Below are 19069 nucleotides of genomic sequence, written 5' to 3'. Positions count from 1 at the left end.
CACTACGGGGATGTTTGGAAGTAGAGGATTTCATTGTTTCATAACAGTATGCAGGGTGCTGGAGAAATTTGAATATATTATACAGAAGCTTGTGATCTTCATGGGTAGAACTGTAATGGTTATTACAGAAAACAACACAATTTTGCTCCACTTAGAATCTCTTTTCCAGCCTTTGGGAATTACTTTGGTTTTTGGACATGGTTTGTTACTTCAACTCATGGGGATGGTTGGTCCCAAATATGGCAATGTTTAGACTTGTTGAGATGTTCATGAGATACTTAGATCTCTACTTAGAGGTGCTCAGAACTCTACCTACATAAAGGGATCAATGTAGTTACTTCAAGTAGGGGTTATTCCAAGAGGGGGTTGTTTTTTAAAAAAATGTGAGTTTGACTTTCTGTTGTTTGCACTGTACACATTCGATCTAGTCATCAAGAACCCGCTTCCTTTCTGCCACAGAGCATCACATAGCCTTCCTTAGAAACCAAGAAGATAACGATGCCACACTGGACCTGTAGAACTGTCTTCTACATAAATCTTTTTTCCAAATTGCCCAACTGATTATGTTAATAACCAAAAACACCCCAAAATAAAAAGACAAACAGACAGGGACTGACCCAAGCCCCAGGGCTCATCCTGAGATTGTTCAGGTGAAAGTGTCTCACTGTCTCCTGACAAGCTTTATAAAGTTGCTCACCACACTGAGCTAGTTCCCTAATACAGAATGATGTAGCTAGCAAAAGTGTCACCTTTGCACATTGTATTATACATACTCTTGATTTGGAACAAGACGAGGTAAGAGTAAAGTGTTTAGCTGACTTATACCCTGATGCAAAAAGGGAGGGGAAAAAAAAAAAAACAAACCCAAACAAAAAAAAAACTTTTGGTTGAGGGTAGTCACTTAACTTTTGAGCCTCCAGTACCTTCTGTGTTCCACTGGAGGGCGCATTAAGACAGGCCGAAGAGGCTCTGGCCCTTTAGCTCACACACAGTTCACAGGTGAACTAAGGTGGACTGTTCTGACTCAACTAGCTCTGTAAACACTCCCACAGTTCAAGGCAGCTGGGCAAACAGCGTCTGGAAGGGCTTCTCTCAACCTGATGGAAAGTGTGTGTGTGTGTGTGTGTGTGTGTGTGTGTGTGTGTGTGTGTGTGTGTGTGTGTGTGTTAGGGAGTAACCAGGTTGCCTACAAAGAGGAGCCTTCTAAATGATGCTAGGCTGAGCAGTCTGTACCCCAAAGAAGGCAAAACTACTGGGAGAGCCCATAGGAGTTTTGAATCTGCCTTTTCTAGTTTTCAGATTAGCCTGGCCTCTTGCTAGATTTCCCTGGTCTCTGATTTTTTGATTAAGGAGACTGTACTTCAGAAGCTGCCCATCTTTGGGAAAATTCAAATTCTAGTCATCCCTTCAGTAGGCCCCAATTCTTCTTCTCTGGGCAAGATACTGCCTTCTCAGGTGAGCTTGTTGTATGGAGATTCCAGATCGCTACTCTATCCCTCCACTTTTTTTTTTTTGTCTGTCACAGGGCTTGAACTCGGCCTGAGCGCTGTCTCTGAGCACTTCAGCTCAAGGTCCAGATCTCTACTCCCAAAGTGCTCAGAATCACATGTGCACTGCATCTGTTTCTGAAGAAATGCAGTTCAGTGGAGACTGGAACTTGGGCTTTAGATACACTGTGCTCCTTGGGAACAGTCATTAAACCAGGGTAGTGTTGCAGGCAACCATCAGGAGATAGGTGTGTCCATGGATGTGGTGTTTGGTGGGGACTGATGTGATGGATCTGGTGTTGGGTGGGGACTGTCGTGGCACTTGGATCTGAGTTCAACAGAAGTCATTTCTTAGCTCCTTCTAGGCGCAGGGAAATATGCAGATTAGAGCCTTCAGCTCTGTACTTGTCATATAATGTCCCAAGGACTAGGGACATGAGTCTCTCTCCCCTCCCCTCCCTTCCCTCTCTTCTCTCTCTTCTCTCTCCACTCCTCTCCACCCCTCTCCACTCCTCCTCCTCTTCCTCCTCCTCCTCCTCCTCCTCCTCCTTCCTCTCTCTCCCCCCCCTCTCTCTCCTCTCTAGATCTCTGAGTTTCTGAAATAAATGAACAACTTTGCACAGGAAAATATAGTTCTAGTTGCTCAGCCTCTCCAGCTTCAAGCAAAATTTGAAGTCCTCAGGGCTGGACACATCTCTCTGCACTTGCAGGCAATCAAGCCATTTATATTTGTGGATTCCTTTCATGGGCTTTCAGGCCTAGAGAGGGAGTCACACAGAAACAGAGGCCACTCTGTTTGTACACTGTACCTACACTCTTAGACAAGAATCTCCCAAAATACAGGAGGCACTTTAGAGAGTCCAGGTACACATGCAGAATGCTGTGTGCTCCCAGAAATGTAAAGTCCTAGGAAGAAAGAAGGTTATGCAATGAACAATCAACCCACAAGGTGGCAACAGAGAACTATACAAATGACAACTAAGAGCTCTAAAATGTCAATCTGAAAAAAAAAAAAAGAAAATTGATATAAAACTCAGAAATGTTTTTCATGTCTGAATAATTAACAGGAAAATAAGTGAAATCTCTTGAGTTTAATTGATGCTGAAATGGCTGGGGGGACATTTGTTGACTATCTACTACAATATTGAAAAGAGCCAGTGATAGTATATTCATGTGGGAGCAGATTGTTCCTTGTTATGCCATTAAAGATGATGATAGCAATGCTGTTTTGTAAATATTTAAATAAGATAAGGTAGATGATAGCAGTACAAATTTAAAAAAAATCCTTGTTTTCAGAATAAGAAATTTAGTCTTTATTTCTGAGTAGGGATAAGAAAGGTCTTTTCTTTTTGGTCAGTCCTGGGGCTTGAACTCAAGGCCAGAACATTGTCTTTGGGCTTTCTCAAGGCTAGAGCTCCACCACTTGAGTCAGAGCACCACTTCTGGCTTTTTCTATGTATGTGGTACTGAGGAATCGAACCCTGGTCTTTGTGCATGCTAGGCAAGCACTCCTACCACTAGGTCAAGCTCCCAGCTCATGGTCTTAATTTTTAACAAATGCTTTTTCTATATCTTATTGAGATGGTCATATGGTATTTCTCTTTTATTTATTTTATCAGTGTGGTGATTTACACTGACTTTGGATGGAAAATCATGCTTGTGTTCCTGGAATAAACATGTACAGGTGAGAAAACTGAATCACAATAGGTTAAGTAATCTGTTTAAAGTCACAATCAAGTAAATGATAAAAGCTGGATTTTACAATCCAGAAAGTCTGGTTGTACAGTTATTTATTATTATTATTTACCATATCAATGGTTGTTGTATATTCATGAAATATATTTATCTATAGTAATTGCCTTATACATTTTGGCAAGTGAAATGATTTTTCTTTCTTTTTCTGAGGATATTTGTTTGGTTATTTCTTCCTTCTTGTGTTTTTGTCATTGTTGTTGGTCACAGGGCTTGAACTCAGGGCCTGAGGGCTATCCTAGAGCATTTTTTGCTCAAGACTAGGGCTCAACCACTTTGAACCACTGCTCCACTTCCTCTGGTAGTTAATTGGAGATAAGAAAGATAAGAATCTCATGGTCGGGGCCAGGAGTTTGGCCTAGTGGTAGAGTGCTTGCCTAGCATGCACAAAAGCCAGGGTTCGATTCCTCGGTATCACATACATAGAAAAAAGCCGGAGTGGTGCTGAGGCTCAAGTGGTAGAGCTCTAGCCTTGAAAAAGTCCAAGGACAGTGCTCAGGCCCTGAGCTAAAGCCCAGGGCTGGAAAAAAAAAGAAAAGAAAAGAATCTCATAGTCTTTCCTGCTCAGGCTGGCTTTGAACAACTATTCTCAGATCTCACCCTACTGAGTAGCTAGGATTACAAACATGAGCCACCATCATTTGGATTTACTCTTCCTTCTTAAAGTTTCTTTTGTGATACAGATTTGCATTGCATATACAAATTCCTTATCAGATGTAGTAATGTTCATATTTTTCATTTCATTATAAAATTTGAGGACTTTTCCTTTTTCAAGAAATTGGTTTTATCAAAGTTGCCAAAATTATTGGTATATAATTATTCATACCATCCTCCTTTGACATCTGTATGGTTTCTAATTTTTTATTCCTTATATTGGTAATTTGGACATATTCTTTGAACATATTTGAACATATTATTAAAGTAAATATTGGTAATGATAATTTTCAGAAATTCACTTTGGGCTTTGTTGAATTTCACTCTATTATTTCAGTAATTTCTACTCTTGCTTTGGTTATTTTCTTTTTTCTTCTTTCTTTGGATATTTTTTCCTAACAGTTTTTGGTGATAAAGGAAGAAATAACTCATTCTTAATCTTCTTTTTCTAGCATATTCATTTAAAGCTATAACTTTTTCTATAATCATTTTGGCTACACTCCATGTATTTTGATATGTCTTATTTTGATCTTTAGTTCTGTGTATTTTTTCTTTGATAAATAGGTTGTATAGAAAGGCGCTACTTAATTTTCAAATTTGTATATTTTCTGTTGTTTATTACTAATCTATTTTCACAATGATGAGACAAATACTTTCAGTGATTCCAATTCTTTAAAATTTATTGAGAACTGTTTTATATTAGCATGTAGTTAAATTCAATAATTGTTCTAGGATAACGTGTGGATTCTGTACTTGATTGTCAAATTGTAGGTCAATTACTTTGAGTTGCTTAATTGTGCCATTCAAATCCCATGAACACTGTACTTTTGGAGTGCTTTTTCTGTTGGCTGTTGGGAACGATGTGTGAAATTCTCCAACTATGTGAGTTTATTTATTTGTCCTTATACTTCCAGTTATTTCAGTTGCATATAATTTGAAATTATGTACATTTAAAATGTAAGAGTTTCCTCCTCCCTTACTTCTGAATTTACACATTTCAAGATTGTGATAGTATCTGAAAGTTTGCTTAACCTGGAACTGTATAAGTATAGTATATGTGTGTGTGTGTGTGTGTGTGTGTGTGTGTGTGTGTTTTGTGTGTTCTAGTAGTGGAGCTTGAACTCAGATTTTCACATTCTTGTTTAGCTCACAACTGGCATTCTACCAGTGTGCAATAACTCCTTCCAGTTTTTTGTTGGTTAATTGGATATAAAGGTCTTTTGGATTTGTCTACTGGGGCCTAGATTCAAACCTTGATTCTCAGATCTCAAGGTTCCGAGTTACTAGGCCTACAGGCACCAGCACCCAGCTTGCTTTGCCTTTCCTTTCCCTTCCCCCTTCCCTCTTCTCTCTTCCCTCTCCTCTCCTTTCCCTTTCCCCTTTCCCCTTTCCTTTCCCCTTTCCTTTTCCTTTTCCTTTCCCTTTCTTTTCCTTTCCTTTTCTCCCTCCCTCCCTCCCTCTCTTCCTCCCTCCCTCCCTCCTTCCCTCCCTCCCTCCCTCCTTTCTTTCTTTCCTTCTTTCTTTCCTTCCTTCCTTCCTTCCTTCCTTCCTTCCTTCCTTCCTTCCTTCTTTCTTTCTTTCTTTCTTTCTTTCTTTCTTTCTTTCTTTCTTTCTTTCTTTCTCTCTTGCTTGCTTCACATAAAGGTAAAATGCATACAATTATGGAATACAACCTGGTTATATGTAATTGAAGTGTTTTGTTCACTAATATATACTATGATTTCTGCTAATAATGGAGCTTTTTTAGTTATTTATTTATTTTTATTTTTTGTCGTTCGTGGGACTTGAACTCTGGGCCTGGGTGCTGTCCCTGAGTTCTTCAGCTCAAGGCTACCTTCCTACCCCTCGAGCCACAGCACCACTTCCTGTTTTTCAGTGGTTAATTAGTGATGAGTCTCATGTTCTTTAGCTGGCTTTGAATCATGATCCTCAGATCTCAGCCTCCTGAGTAGTTAGGATTGATTACAGGCGCCAGCTACTGCACCCTGCTGGAGCTTGTTTATTCTTGTATTTATTTTGTTTGCCCATCTAGTTTACATTTCTTTTTCGTGTTTTCTTTTGTATGAAATGCATTTGCTTATTTCTTTTTTTTGCTGTCTTGTTCTTTGATCTTGGCAATGAATTTATTTGTCAAGACTTACTGAACATAAGCTTTGAGTGAATTTAATTTTGTACAGATTATGCATCAATAAAAAATTTAAAGTTAACAGAATAGTAAAATAAAATTAAAAAGGAAAAAGGAAGTAAATTTAATTTTATTTTTAGTTGTATTTCTAAATGTAAGTGACATAGAATACTTCTGCATATTTATATGGCATGATATATGTATATAACGTTTAATCAAATCAGGTAATTAGCCTGTCCATCACCTCAAATATTTGTCATTTCTTAATGTTGGGAATATTAAAATAAGTCTTCTCTTCTTGGGTTTGCAATATAGAATGAATAGTTATAAACTAGAGTTGCTGTCTTGTGCTAGATATTAGAGCTTATTCCTTCCATAGAAACTGTATTTTTACTCTTCTTGCAAACTCTTTTTTTCTCTTCTTTCTCCTACCATTCCCTCTATACATATGGAGGGAATACTATTGTATTTTCAATGGTTATTACATCAACTTATTTTTCTTCCATGTATAAATAAGAACAGTTGGCATTAGTCTGTATACCACTTAATGTAGTATCTTCCAAGTTCATCTCTTTGAGATACTAGTAATCAGTATCTTATAACTCAGATTGCTGAATCATGTGGTAGTTCTATTTTCAATTCCTTCAAGCAACTTCACTACTGTTTTTCACAGCTGGCTGTACAGTTCTGCATTCCCATTAGTAGAGTATATTCTCCCTTTTCTTCATATCCATAACTGAATGTGCTGTGTATTACCTTTTTGATGATAGCCATTATAACTGTGATACAATATTATTTTACTGAGGCTTTGATTTGCATTTCTTTGTTGTTACTTAGGTTGAGCGTTTTTTCAGGTACTTGTAGGCTAGTATGTCGTGTGTGTGTGTGTGTGTGTGTGTGTGTGTGTGTGTGTGTATGCTAGTATTGGGACTTGAATTCAGAACCTTGCAATTTTTCACTTTAGGCTGATACTTCACCATTTGGTCCACACTTCCATTTCTGGCTTTATGCTGGTTATTTGGAGACAAGAATTTCATGCATTTACCTACTTTAAATTTAGGTGACTTCTTGTTATTGAGTTGTTTTGTTTTCTTATGTTTTTTCATATATATATATATAGATATATATATTTAATTTTTTTTGCTAGTCCTGGGCCTTGAACTTTGGGCCTGGGAACTGTCCTTAAGCTCCTTTTGCTCAAGTATAGCATTGTACCACTTGAACTACAGCACCATGTCTGGCTTTTTCTGTGATTAATTGGAGATAAAAGTCTCATGAATTTTTCTACCCAGGTTGGCTTTGAATTACCACCCTCAGATTTTAGCGTCCTGACTAGCCAACTAGGACCACTTGCTCTCATTTGCAATTTCTATTCAACAACTTTTGACTAATATTTTCACTTCTTTTTATATAACTTTTTAAAATTTCAGTGCATAGAGAGGTTACAGTTATATTCGCCAGATAGAGGGTGCATTACTTCTCACACATTAATATCCCTTCTTATGTTTTTGTCCCCATTTCCCTCCCCGTACAACCTACCCTCATTTTTCCCCTCCTATTTCAAATAAACAAGTAAATATATAACATACCAGGTAACAAAGTGGGATACTGTAACATATGAGATTAACCAAAGGGCAATACACAAGAAGAGAGAAAAACATAATACAGAAAGAATAACAGTCACTTAGAATTAAGCTCTTGTTTCCATGTCCTGGAGGTCCATAAATTTAAAAAAAATTTTTTTTGATAAGTCTGAGCTTGAGCTCAGGGTCTGAGCATTGTCCTTGGGCTTTCTCAAGGTTAGAACTCTACCACTTGAGCCACATCATCACTTCTGGCTTTTTCTATATATGTGGTACCAAGGAATCGAACCTGGGTCTTCATGCATGCTTGGTAAGCACTCTCGCACTAAACTAAACATTTGGCCCTAATATTTTCACTTTTGACTAATATATTCTAGAAAAACAGACCTACAATTTCAATAAAGACACTATATCTCTATTAGTATTCAAACCTGTAACCAATAAGGAAAATTATACAATAGAATGATGTACAAAGATTACAAGCAGAGAATCTATAGAGGAGTAAGTTTGAATGCTAAATAAACATATGAAAATATGCTTTATCTTACTTATAAAAAGTAAAATTAGGGGCTGGGGGTTTGGCCTAATGGTACAGTGCTTATTTATCAGGTTCGATTCCTCTGTACCACATACATGGAAAAGCTGGAAGTGGTGCAGTGGCTTAAGTGGTAGAGTGCTAGCCTTGAGGAAGCCCCGGGACAGTGCTCAGGCCCTGAGTTTAAGCCCCAGGATTGGCAAAAGAAAAGTAAAATTAAAGCATGAAAATAGTCTTATCTAATTCATCAGTAAGGACATTGAACTAATATAATCTAATAATTTTTTAAGTGAATCAAATCTTGTCATTTACTAAAAATATTTTGAGAAAAGAAAGCCAGGAAATATTGGTGAGGAAAGAAAATATCATATCTAGTATTTTATCTGTCTGGTCTCTATGCCTTTGCTTATACAATTCTCTTTCTACCTTGTTACTTAGCTAGTATCTTCTTATCCTTTAGATCTTAACTGCTTTTGTTCAGGGAAATATTACCTGATTCCTTAGATAAAGGCCAGGTGTTCACAATCTCTGTAAGATACATATGTGTTATGTGTTTGTGGTGTTTTATATTTCCCCACTTTCTCATTTCCTAAACTTTGCTTTAATTAAGCAGCTTTATATGTCACCTTCGACAGGCTAGTTCCTAGTCATACATTAAACACTAACTAGTCTAACTATTTATGTATAGACATTGTGTAGATGTGATTTGTATCTACAATAAGTTCGTTATGTAAAATTACCTTTCATAAGATGGCTGGCCCTTATTTAAGTAGTTGTAAGACCTTAAAAGCATAGGTACAGTGGGGATGTGGCTCAAGTGGTAGAATGCTTGCCTAGCAAGCCAGAGGCCAGGATTCAAACCCCAATACCACCAACCAACGTACAAAGAAAGCAACTAACAAAAAGTATCTGACAAAAAAACAGAATTGAAATTTCCCCAAGGAAAAAGAAATTGCTTCTTCTTATTTGAGCCTCAGTTCCTACCTGAGAATTTCTAGCTTTCCCTTTCAGATGTCTTCTCTATGGATTTTGTTAGCCAATCCCAATAATCTTGTAAAACAGTTCTTTCCAATACATCTATTTACATTTATACATAGGTTGAGTATCCCTTACCCCAAATAATTGAGATCAGAAGTGTTTCAGATTTTGAATGGGGAGGAGGTGTTTTGGAATATTTGCATATATAACATGATATAGCTTAGGCAAATGGTTCCAATTTAAACACAAAATTGATTTATGTTTTGTATATACATTAAATATAGCCTGAAGGTAATTTTATGCAATAATTTTGCTGTGACTGCATTTAGACTGCCACTCATCTTATGAAGTCAGGCATGGAATTTTCCACTTGTGGTATTGATAGTAGCATTTAAAAACTTTTGGATTTTGGAGAATTTCAGAGTTTGGACTTTTAGAATGCCCAACTTCTTTTTTTTATATAATAAAATGAATTGTTAGTTTATTTTATTCCCCCTGTTAGTTCATTTTTCTTTTTTCCTTTTTCCATATATTTTTATTGTAATTAATAGAAGAGTTACATTATATTCACCAGATAGAAGGTGCATTACTTCACAAACATTGATACCCTTTCTCATGTCTTAGTCTCCATTTCCCTCCCCCACCCTAGGCCCTCATCTTGTTTTCCCCTCTTCCCTATCCGATTTCAAATAACCAAATAAGCCTATATATAATATATCAGATAATAAGGTGAAATACTGTAACAATATGAGATAACCAAGGGACAGTGAAAGAGATAAGGTATAACATAGTACATTAAGGACAACAATCACTCATTATATGTTTTTTTGTTTCTATATCCTGAAGGTCCTTCCATTTAGCATCATTCTATATGGCCTTATGTATCTAGGTTCTATTGTAAATCTCTGCTAGGAGAGCCCAAGGTTTCTAATGATTATGACAAATGAGGGAAATGAGCTTATGTTCCTTTGAGTCTGGCTTACTTCACTCAAAATGATTTTTTCTAAGTCTTTCCATTTCCTAACAAATGGGGCGATATCATTCTTTCTGACAACAGCATAGAATTCCATTGTGTATAAATACCACATCTTGTTGGTCCACTCATCAGCTGAGGGGCATCTGGGTTGGTTCCATATCTTTGCTATGGTAAATAGTGCTGCAGTGAACATCGTTGTGCCAGTGGATTTAGTATGTCCTTGTTTCTGGTTGATTGGGTAAATGCCAAGTAGTGGAATTGCTGGGTCATAGGGGAGCTCTATGTTTAGTCTTTTGAGGAACTGCCATACTTCCTTCCATAGTGGTTGAACGAGTTTGCACTCCCACCAACAGTGTAGTAGTGATCCCTCCTGGCCACATCCCCTCCAGCATCTGTTGTTATTAGATTTCTTGATCATGACCATTCTAACTGGAGTTAGGTGGAATCTTAAGAGTTGTTTTGATTTGCATTTCTTTTATGACCAGAGATGTTGAGCATTTCTTCATGTGTCTATAGGCCATTCTTACTTCTTCTTCAAAGAAGACTATCTTTAAGTCTTTGGCCCATCTTTTTTTTTTTTTTTTTTTTTTTGCCAGTCTTTGGCTTGAGCTCAGGGCCTGAGCACTGTCCTTGGATTTTCTCAAGGTTAGAGCTCTACCACTTGAGCCTCAGCACCACTTCTGGCTTTTTTCTATGTATGTGGTACCAAGGAATCGAACCCGGGTCTTCATGCATGCTAGGCAAGCACTTTAACCACTAGGCCAAACTCCTGGCCCCTTTGGCCCATCTTTTAATGGGATGGTTGTTTCTTTGGAGATTAGTTTTGGAGTGATTCAATTTTTTGAACTGTTGATATATTTTAGATATGAGGCCTTTGTCCGTTGTATGGTTGGTGAAGATCTTCTCCCACTCTGTAGGCTTTCTAGTTAATTTGCTAGCTATGTCCTTTGCCATACAGAAGCTCTGCAGTTTAATGCAGTCCCACTTATCCAGACTTTCTCTGATTTGTTGTGTTTCTGGGTCCTTATTAAGAAAGTTTCAACGTGGCCGAGAGTTTGGCCTAGTGGTTAAAGTGCTTGCCTAGCATGCATGAAGACCTAGGTTCGATTCCTCAGTACCACATACATAGAAAAAAGCCAGAAGTGGTGCTGAGGCTCAAGTGGTAGAGCTCCAGCTTTGAGAAAATCCAAGGACAGTGCTCAGGCCCTGAGCTCAAACCTAGGACTGGCAAAAAAAAAAAAAAAAAAAAGAAAGTTTCAACCTGTGCTAAGAAGACCTAGTGTATCTCCTATTCCTTCTTGTAAAGTTTTCAGTGTATCTACTTTTACCTCAAGATCTTTGATCCATTTGGAGTTAATTCTGGTGCAGGGTGACAAAGAAAGAACCAACTTTAGTTTTCTGCAGCTACTTAGCCAGTTCTGCCAGCACCACTTGTCTTTCTTCCATTCTATTTTTTTTGTAGAATGCCCAACTTCTGTCTCATCCTATATATACATATACACATGTGTATAATATTCATATGTCTATACATATATAAATATATCATATCATGTATGTATATGCATATATCTATATGTATATTTCCTACTAGTTCTTTTTCTCTGCTAGAATCCTTCCTGATTAAATTGGTATACCAGATTATATATTTTTTTGTGTTTTTTGCACATCAGACTATAAACACTATTAAAACAGAAATATTGCCTATCCTGTTCACCTATGTTTCTGATGTCTAGAATATAATTATATGCTTAAAAGTCATTATTTGACTGCATGAATTTTCTACTCAGAGGAATATGAGAAGCATAATTTGAAAAATTTCAATACAACTGTAAGGAATTTTAGTTAGCAAGTTGTAGGATTAGAAAGAGATAGGACTTAAAGCTTTCTAAATGCAGCTAGTAAATTCTGAGGAATGCCAAATAATACCAGTTTACTTCTTGGGAAAGTCATCCTTATGGTAAGCCACTGGAGGATTCATCATGTTTTCCAAATTGTAGCAAACATTGAAAGCAAGAAAGTAGATTCTAGGAGCTAGTAATCTCACTTTCAAAGAGGTTCAACAAAAGTTTCTAGGATAGCTTAGTGACAATAAGCCTTGATATATTAAGGACATGTAAATACTAAAATTATCAAGTAGCCCATCATCACATATTCTAGGAGACTTATTTCATTGTTAAATTCCAGTGAAAATATGAAAATGGAGTTCATTCTGATTCAGCACAAAACATTATAACAACCTAATATGATAATTGCAAAAGAATGAATCAGGATCTTGGCACCTATTAAAGGACAAACATTACCTTGTAGGTCTTCAAAGGAGGGGGAAGGGGTGCCAGAAAAAAAAACTGATGACATCAAATTTTTTTTAATGCTAAAGATTTAATTTTTTTTTAAGACAACAATTGAATTATGCCCTAAACGTATGTGTCATCAAAGTGCTTGAAAGCTGATTATACCAACATCATTTAGGTGTTAAATTAACACATTTTCTTCTTTCTGGCCTGCCCTCCCTTCCCTCCTTCCCCTCCTTCCCCTCCCCTCCCTCTCCTCCCTCCCTCTGTTCCTTCCTTCCTTCCTTCCTTCCTTTCTTCCTTCCTTCCTCCCTTCCTTTCTTCCTTTCTTCCTTCCTCTTTTTCCTTTCTCTTTCTCTGTCATTCTCTATATCCCTTTCTTTTTCAAAAGTCTAGAGTTTATTTATTTATTTATTGCCAGTCCTGGGGCTTGACTCAGGGCCTGAGCATTGTCCTTGGGCTTTCTCAAGGCTAGAGCTCTACCACTTGAGCCACAGTACCACTTCCAGCTTTTTCTGTGTATGTGGTACTAAGGAATTGAACTCAAGTCTTCATGCATGCTAGGCTAGCACTCTACCACTAGGCCAAAAGTCTAGTTTTCAGTTGGCTTTTTTCACTCCCTGTAGGCACTCTTATCACTTGAACTATGACTCCAGTCTGGCTTGTTTCCATATTAATTGGAGATAAAGGTCTCTTGGATTTGTTTGTGTGGGCTAGTTTTAAGACTCTCATCCTCCAATCTTAGCCTTCTGGGTAGCTAGGATTATAGACGTGAGCAACCAGCATATGGCTAAACACACATTCTCTAAGGTCTACATGACATCAACTGACTCTGAATCTCCAGAGATCAAGTCTGAATGTCGCATATTTGCCATGTTCTTCAGGTAATTTCAATGTCCAGTCAGTTCTTTCTTTCATCTCACTGGTTAAGGTCAGCTTCCTGAAACAAGCTTCCTGTTACTCATTCCTTTTATTAACTGGCAAAATTTCTGTAGTTCCTTTTTATTTACTAGCTCCCATGTGTTCAAATGGCATTTAGACAGAGTGTATTCTTCAGTAAAATCATCATGAAACTGGTTTTAGAAAAGAATGGAGAAGCAATATACTGTTTCTTTTCTCTCCATCTATATTATTTAGATGCTGATTTATTACATACCTTACTAATTCTTTCATACAGAACGATGGATGTATTGATGTTCAAATGAATATCTGTAGGTGATCTGCATTTCTGGTAAAAGGATTCTAGAACACAATTTTCTCAGAGGTTGTCATAGCATACTTTCATTGAATCATAACATCACAACAGGGGCTATTCCTTCTGGCAACCTTGACATAACAAAACTCTTGACTCAATATTTTACAAAAGGACCTCAGGCTTAAACAAAAATAGAGTTCTCTGGATGAATTCAAATGCTAATTTTACTACTACTTTATTTTTAAACAAGTTGCTTTACCACTTTGCATCTAGATAACTATATGTGTGTGGTGTGTATGTGTATGATACAATGTAGCTGCTACACAAAAGATACAAGTCTATAAAGATATAATTGTATTGATGGGATCTTAAATGAAAAAAGCAAAACACAGAATAATGTGTATAGGATCAATTCTACTTTTGTTAAAGCATATAGCTGGTGTCAGTGGCTCACATTTGTAGTCCTAGCTATTCAAGAAACTGAGATCTGAGGATCATGGTTAGAAGCCAGCTCAGGAAAGGAAGTGTATGAGAGTCTTACCTCCAATAAGCCACTCAAAAAAGCTGGAAGTGGCACCATGCCTCAAGTGATAGAGCCTTGAACATAAAGAGGCTCAGAGACAGTGCCTAGGCCCTGAGTTCAAGCCCCAGGACTGACAAACAGACAAACATATACTATGGAGGGGATTTCTTTGAAAGAGAACCAAAAAATTAATAATAGCATCTCTAGAATATGGGAATATAGAATTTAATTGGGAAATAGAAAACTGTATTTTGTTTTCTAAATACTCTATTTAAATATTTGAGTATGGGTTTTTATAAGACATCAAATGCATCAAAATAGTACAGTTTAGTTATAAAGTATCAAAGTTACCTTTTTAGTTAAAAAATAAATAAGGGTATTTGCCCTACTTGGATGATTACATTTATTCAAGACAGTTACCATATACACAGATGTAGTCACTGACTCAAACACATTTGAAGTCAGGAAGCCATGAATTTCATCTGAAATACTAAAAATTTTGATCAGGGTTAGTTGTTCCATAAGAATATGAAGAAAGATAAGGAAAATAGTATAGCAACTTTAGCCTTTTAACTTTTTCATAGTAATGGTATTACCAAGAACAACATGATTACTTACCCCAGTTTTCAAGTTGACTGTGAAACAAAATATATTAGTGTAGCCTCTTGGACAACTATAGATGATATTACAGAGGAACAGTGTTAGGTGGGACCCTACAAACACTTGCTCTGTCCAACATTAGAAGATTTGAAAACCAATTGACTGGTGTATTGCTCAGGCTATGAGGAAAATTACTCTGGTTTTCTAAACATATATCAACTAGGGGTTAGATTAGATGAGTAGAGTGCAGACAAACAGTAAAGAAAAGCCATTTGAGAGAATGAAATTTGTCCATATTTTCTGTAACTCTGATGGAAATGCCAAGATAATTAAGAATGTAGTATCAAACCAAGAAACTCAGTACAGATTTGATGTTTTCAGGTTATTGTTGTGTTTAATGGTTGAAAAGTTTTGATTTGAAAATGTGATTATACAGTCATGCTGAAGAAACCCTCCCATTAAAAAAAGAAAAAACAGTAAGCATGATAACCGTCCTTAAATAATAACTACCAAGGCTTATAGAAAAAAGGAGTTCTCAATGAGTATATATAAAATCTTAAGATATTAAACTTTTTGTGCATTCAAACTTCTTACTCCCTTTGCTAAGCAACAAGAGCATGCATTTATTTAGTCAAGAAGACTAATGTTAACTCCTCTCTCCCACATGTTTTACCTGACATTAAGAACAGTGAGCTGTTATTCTTGCCTTTAGAAATTTCCTTTGGTAATTACATGGTTCACATCACACCACAGGATAGTATACATGTATTAAGGAACGATCTGGGTCTTATTTGTATTTGTTTGCTTTGTCTAGCATAGTTATAATTTGTGTGCGTGTGTGTGTGTGTGTGTGTGTGTGTGTGTGTGTGTGCGCTCAGAATGAACACAGGGCTTTGATCCTGCTTGGGAAGCTCTCTACTGTTTGAACTGTACCCAAATCCTTTGGTTTGTATTTTGTTTTTGAGAAAAGGTATTTCTACTACTTTTGACTAGGCTGGCCTCAATTTCTTAATCTTCACTTAATTTTACTTCTTGAGATGCTGGGGTCATAGGCGTGCACCACTGTAACTAGCTTCAATTATCAATTTTAATTGCAGCAAAGATTTAACTATTAATTTTCTTTCTAAAATATAGTCAGGAGAACTAAGTTAAGTGAATGTGTGACCAAATGAATGAAAGGCTATTGGGGAGAATCAGCATGAGATTCTGTCAAGGGATCAAGAAGGACCAAATAAAGGAATTAGAAAATTTCTCACAAAGCTAAGATAATTGATGAGTTTTTGAAGCTTAATCTGAGCAAATGATGTAGCACATCTAATGGCAGATCTTGGCTTCTTTTTTTCATTAGCTTCTGCTCCTATTTCAAGCCTTGGCTTTGGCATCACTTACTTGAGGAAGTTTACTGATCTTCCACGGTAGTTAAGTCTCTTTGCTTTATAGCCTATAGTTCTATGCACTTCCCATCATGCTCATGACATCAGACTAAAGCTACTTGAGGGCAGGGATGAATTTCTTATTTCTTCTCTGTCCTAAGCACAGGACATAGTGACTACTCTGTAGTTGCTCAATTTGAATCTTGTTGATTTGAATTATATGCAATTACTCAAGGATACCTGATCATATTTCTCGTGTTTTTTTGGGGGGGTGTTTTTTATGTTCATTAGTTTCTGTTAAGTAACATTATAATGCGATTGGAGACTTTTATAAATTCCATATGGTTCTAGAGTAAGTTCAATCAATAGTTTTGGTGTGAGGCTACTTTCATGCAATCTAATTTAAAAAGAATTAATCTATTATAGATTTTTTTTAAGACAGACTCATTACATAGTACTGCCATGTTGGCCTTATCATCTTACCTCTACCCCCTTCATTCTGGGAACACAGGTGTGAGCCATTATACCTAGCTACTTTCGTTGCTTTTAAATTCTTTCATCTACTATTTATTTACTCATTCTTTGATTCAAGCATAGTAGTATCTGACACATGGTAGGAGCTCAGTAGTTGAAATATTGACTCAATAAGTGAGTATGAAGTAACTAAAATAGGAAACTGTCAAAGGAAAAGTCAGGATTTAAGAAATGAAGAAATAGGTCATAAAACTATGGGAATAGCTGTGCTCTTAAACATTTAAGTTAGTTAAAGATATAGCACACTTAGTATCTAAATCTGGGTTTCTAAATACCATACTCAAATGGGACATGTCTCCTTGGATAAATGGGTGATTCTAGGTTTGAAGCAGGGGAAAAACACAAGATAAGTTCATAACATCTTGTAGTGCTAGAAAGTGAGGACTCAAAAGCACCTAAATGTACCACCAAATCCATGGCATGAACTACTAGACAGAACATGGAAAGGGACACATAGTAACTATGTTAAGAGGAAAACCTAGCTTAACCAAGTGATCAAGTTCAATATAAACTGCACTAGATATTAACTGGACTTCTTCATATGATACAATGAGAAAATAACCTAAATCATGGATATTCTTCCCCAAGATTTGTAACTTCAGTTCAATCATGGGAAGACCTCAGACAACTCAATTTAAATGACAGTTTGATAAAACTATCTAGCCAGTGTATTTTTAAAATTCAAGGTCATGAAAAGCAAAGAAAGACTGAGATGTAAAGGAATCAAAGAGGACTAAGGAGACCTGACAATGAAATGCCACATGACATCCTGGGGAAAAATACTAGTGTAAAACACTCCAAATAATTCTACACCGAAGAAAATAAATGCAACTATGTGAATAAATTCTATGGTACCATTAATATTTGCTAATGCAAAAGTCATCATTTGATAATGGACTAAAGCGAAGGATATATAGAAACTCTGTGGACTATTTTTTTGTAATTTCAAACAGTAAAAATAATGCCCTAGGGCTGGGAGCATGGCCTAGTGGTAGACTGCTCACCTAGCATGCACAAAGCCCTGGGTTCGATTACTAGATACTATGTATACAGAAAAAGCCAGGAGAACTCTAGCCTTGCAAAAGCCTAAGGACAGTGTCCAGACCCTGAGTTCAAGCCTCAGGACTAACAAAAAACAAAATAAGGAATAATGCCATATAAGGCTTGACTTTAGGGTCTGCCGGGGCCAACCGGCAGCACCAGGGTTTGCAGATTGGGGTTCCTGAAATAGGGGGCAAGGACTAGGAAGAAATAGAAGAGAGACAGACACACCGGGTCCAGGATGTCTGCAGTCCAGGTAAAGACTGCGGAGTTTATTTTTCACTCCAGCTTCTTCCCTCCTTGAGACCCAGGGAACTTCCAGGTGTTACATTCATATGGTAAATCTCAGGTCATTTAAACAGAATAAGGCCAGAAAACAATAAGACAATAAAGCCATTGTCTGATGCAAATCAAGGTACAGTTTGATTCCACTCTGGCTCCCAACAAGGGTCCATTTAAGATGCAAGAATGCTTTACTGATTTTAAGATCCATAAAATCTTGACTTTCTCACAGCACACGTGCACACACATGCACACACACATATACTACCAATGTCTACATAATGTTTTTTATTGTAATTAATAAAAGGGTTACATGATATTTGCCAGATAGAAGGTGCATTAATTCACATTCATTGATACCCTTTCACATGTCTTGGTCCCCATTATCTACATAATGTTTTTGAATCTACAGAAAGATTTTACATCCTTGCTTTTATGAGACTAAGCTGAGCCTTTTCCAGATTCTTAGGGTAAAGAACTAGTTGTAAACATTGTGGTTGAGATTAGGGATCTGTAGAGGGTAATCTTTTAAAAGAATATGACACTTAAAATTAACACGACAAGAGGTTTATAATAGGGCAAAACCTAGATACATAAGGCTATATAGGATGAGGCTAAATGAAAGGACCTCCAGGATATGGAAACAAGAACCATAGAATGTGTGATTGTTGTTCTTAATGTACTATGTTATTTCTCACCTCTTTTGTTGTCCCTTGGTTATCTCATATTGTTACAGTATCTTACCTTGTTATCTGGTATCTTGCATATATGTTTATTTGAAACAGGAAAGGGGAGGGGGGAAACAAGATGAGACTAGGGAGTGGGGGAAGGAAATGAGGACAAAAACATGAGAAGGGGTATCAATGTTTGTGAGTAATGCACCTTGTATCTGGTGAATATAATGTAACCCTTCTATTAATTACAATAAAAAATCCTGAAAAAATAAATAGAGCAATGGGAAAAAAACACATACAATAACTAGTAAAAAAATAAGATGAGAGGCCATGTTTCCAGGGATGGTCATTTTTACCAATGAGGCAAAGTAACTAATAAAGCTGGATTGCTTTTGAATAATAAAAAAATTAATGTGACAGTGATGGTAACCAAGTAAGTCCAGAAAGAGGATTACCAAATACTACA

The 19069-nt window shown here is 36.8% G+C and overlaps 1 long non-coding RNA gene across 1 annotated transcript in view; it reads left to right on the top strand.

Moving 5' to 3' along the window:
• The window catches only part of LOC150053141 (uncharacterized), a 92863-nt gene that overhangs the window by 1977 nt on the left and 71817 nt on the right, over positions 1-19069 (top strand). The window contains exon 2 of the long non-coding RNA XR_016538072.1: positions 3107-3171. This is a non-coding gene — a long non-coding RNA (uncharacterized LOC150053141). The remainder of the gene's footprint in view (positions 1-3106; positions 3172-19069) is intronic.

This window comes from Megascapheus bottae, chromosome 16, assembly GCF_031878675.1.
Source record: "Megascapheus bottae isolate mThoBot1 chromosome 16, mThoBot2.hap1, whole genome shotgun sequence".
Classification (NCBI taxonomy): domain Eukaryota; kingdom Metazoa; phylum Chordata; class Mammalia; order Rodentia; family Geomyidae; genus Megascapheus; species Megascapheus bottae.
This window is presented reverse-complemented; position numbering and strand designations above follow the sequence as displayed.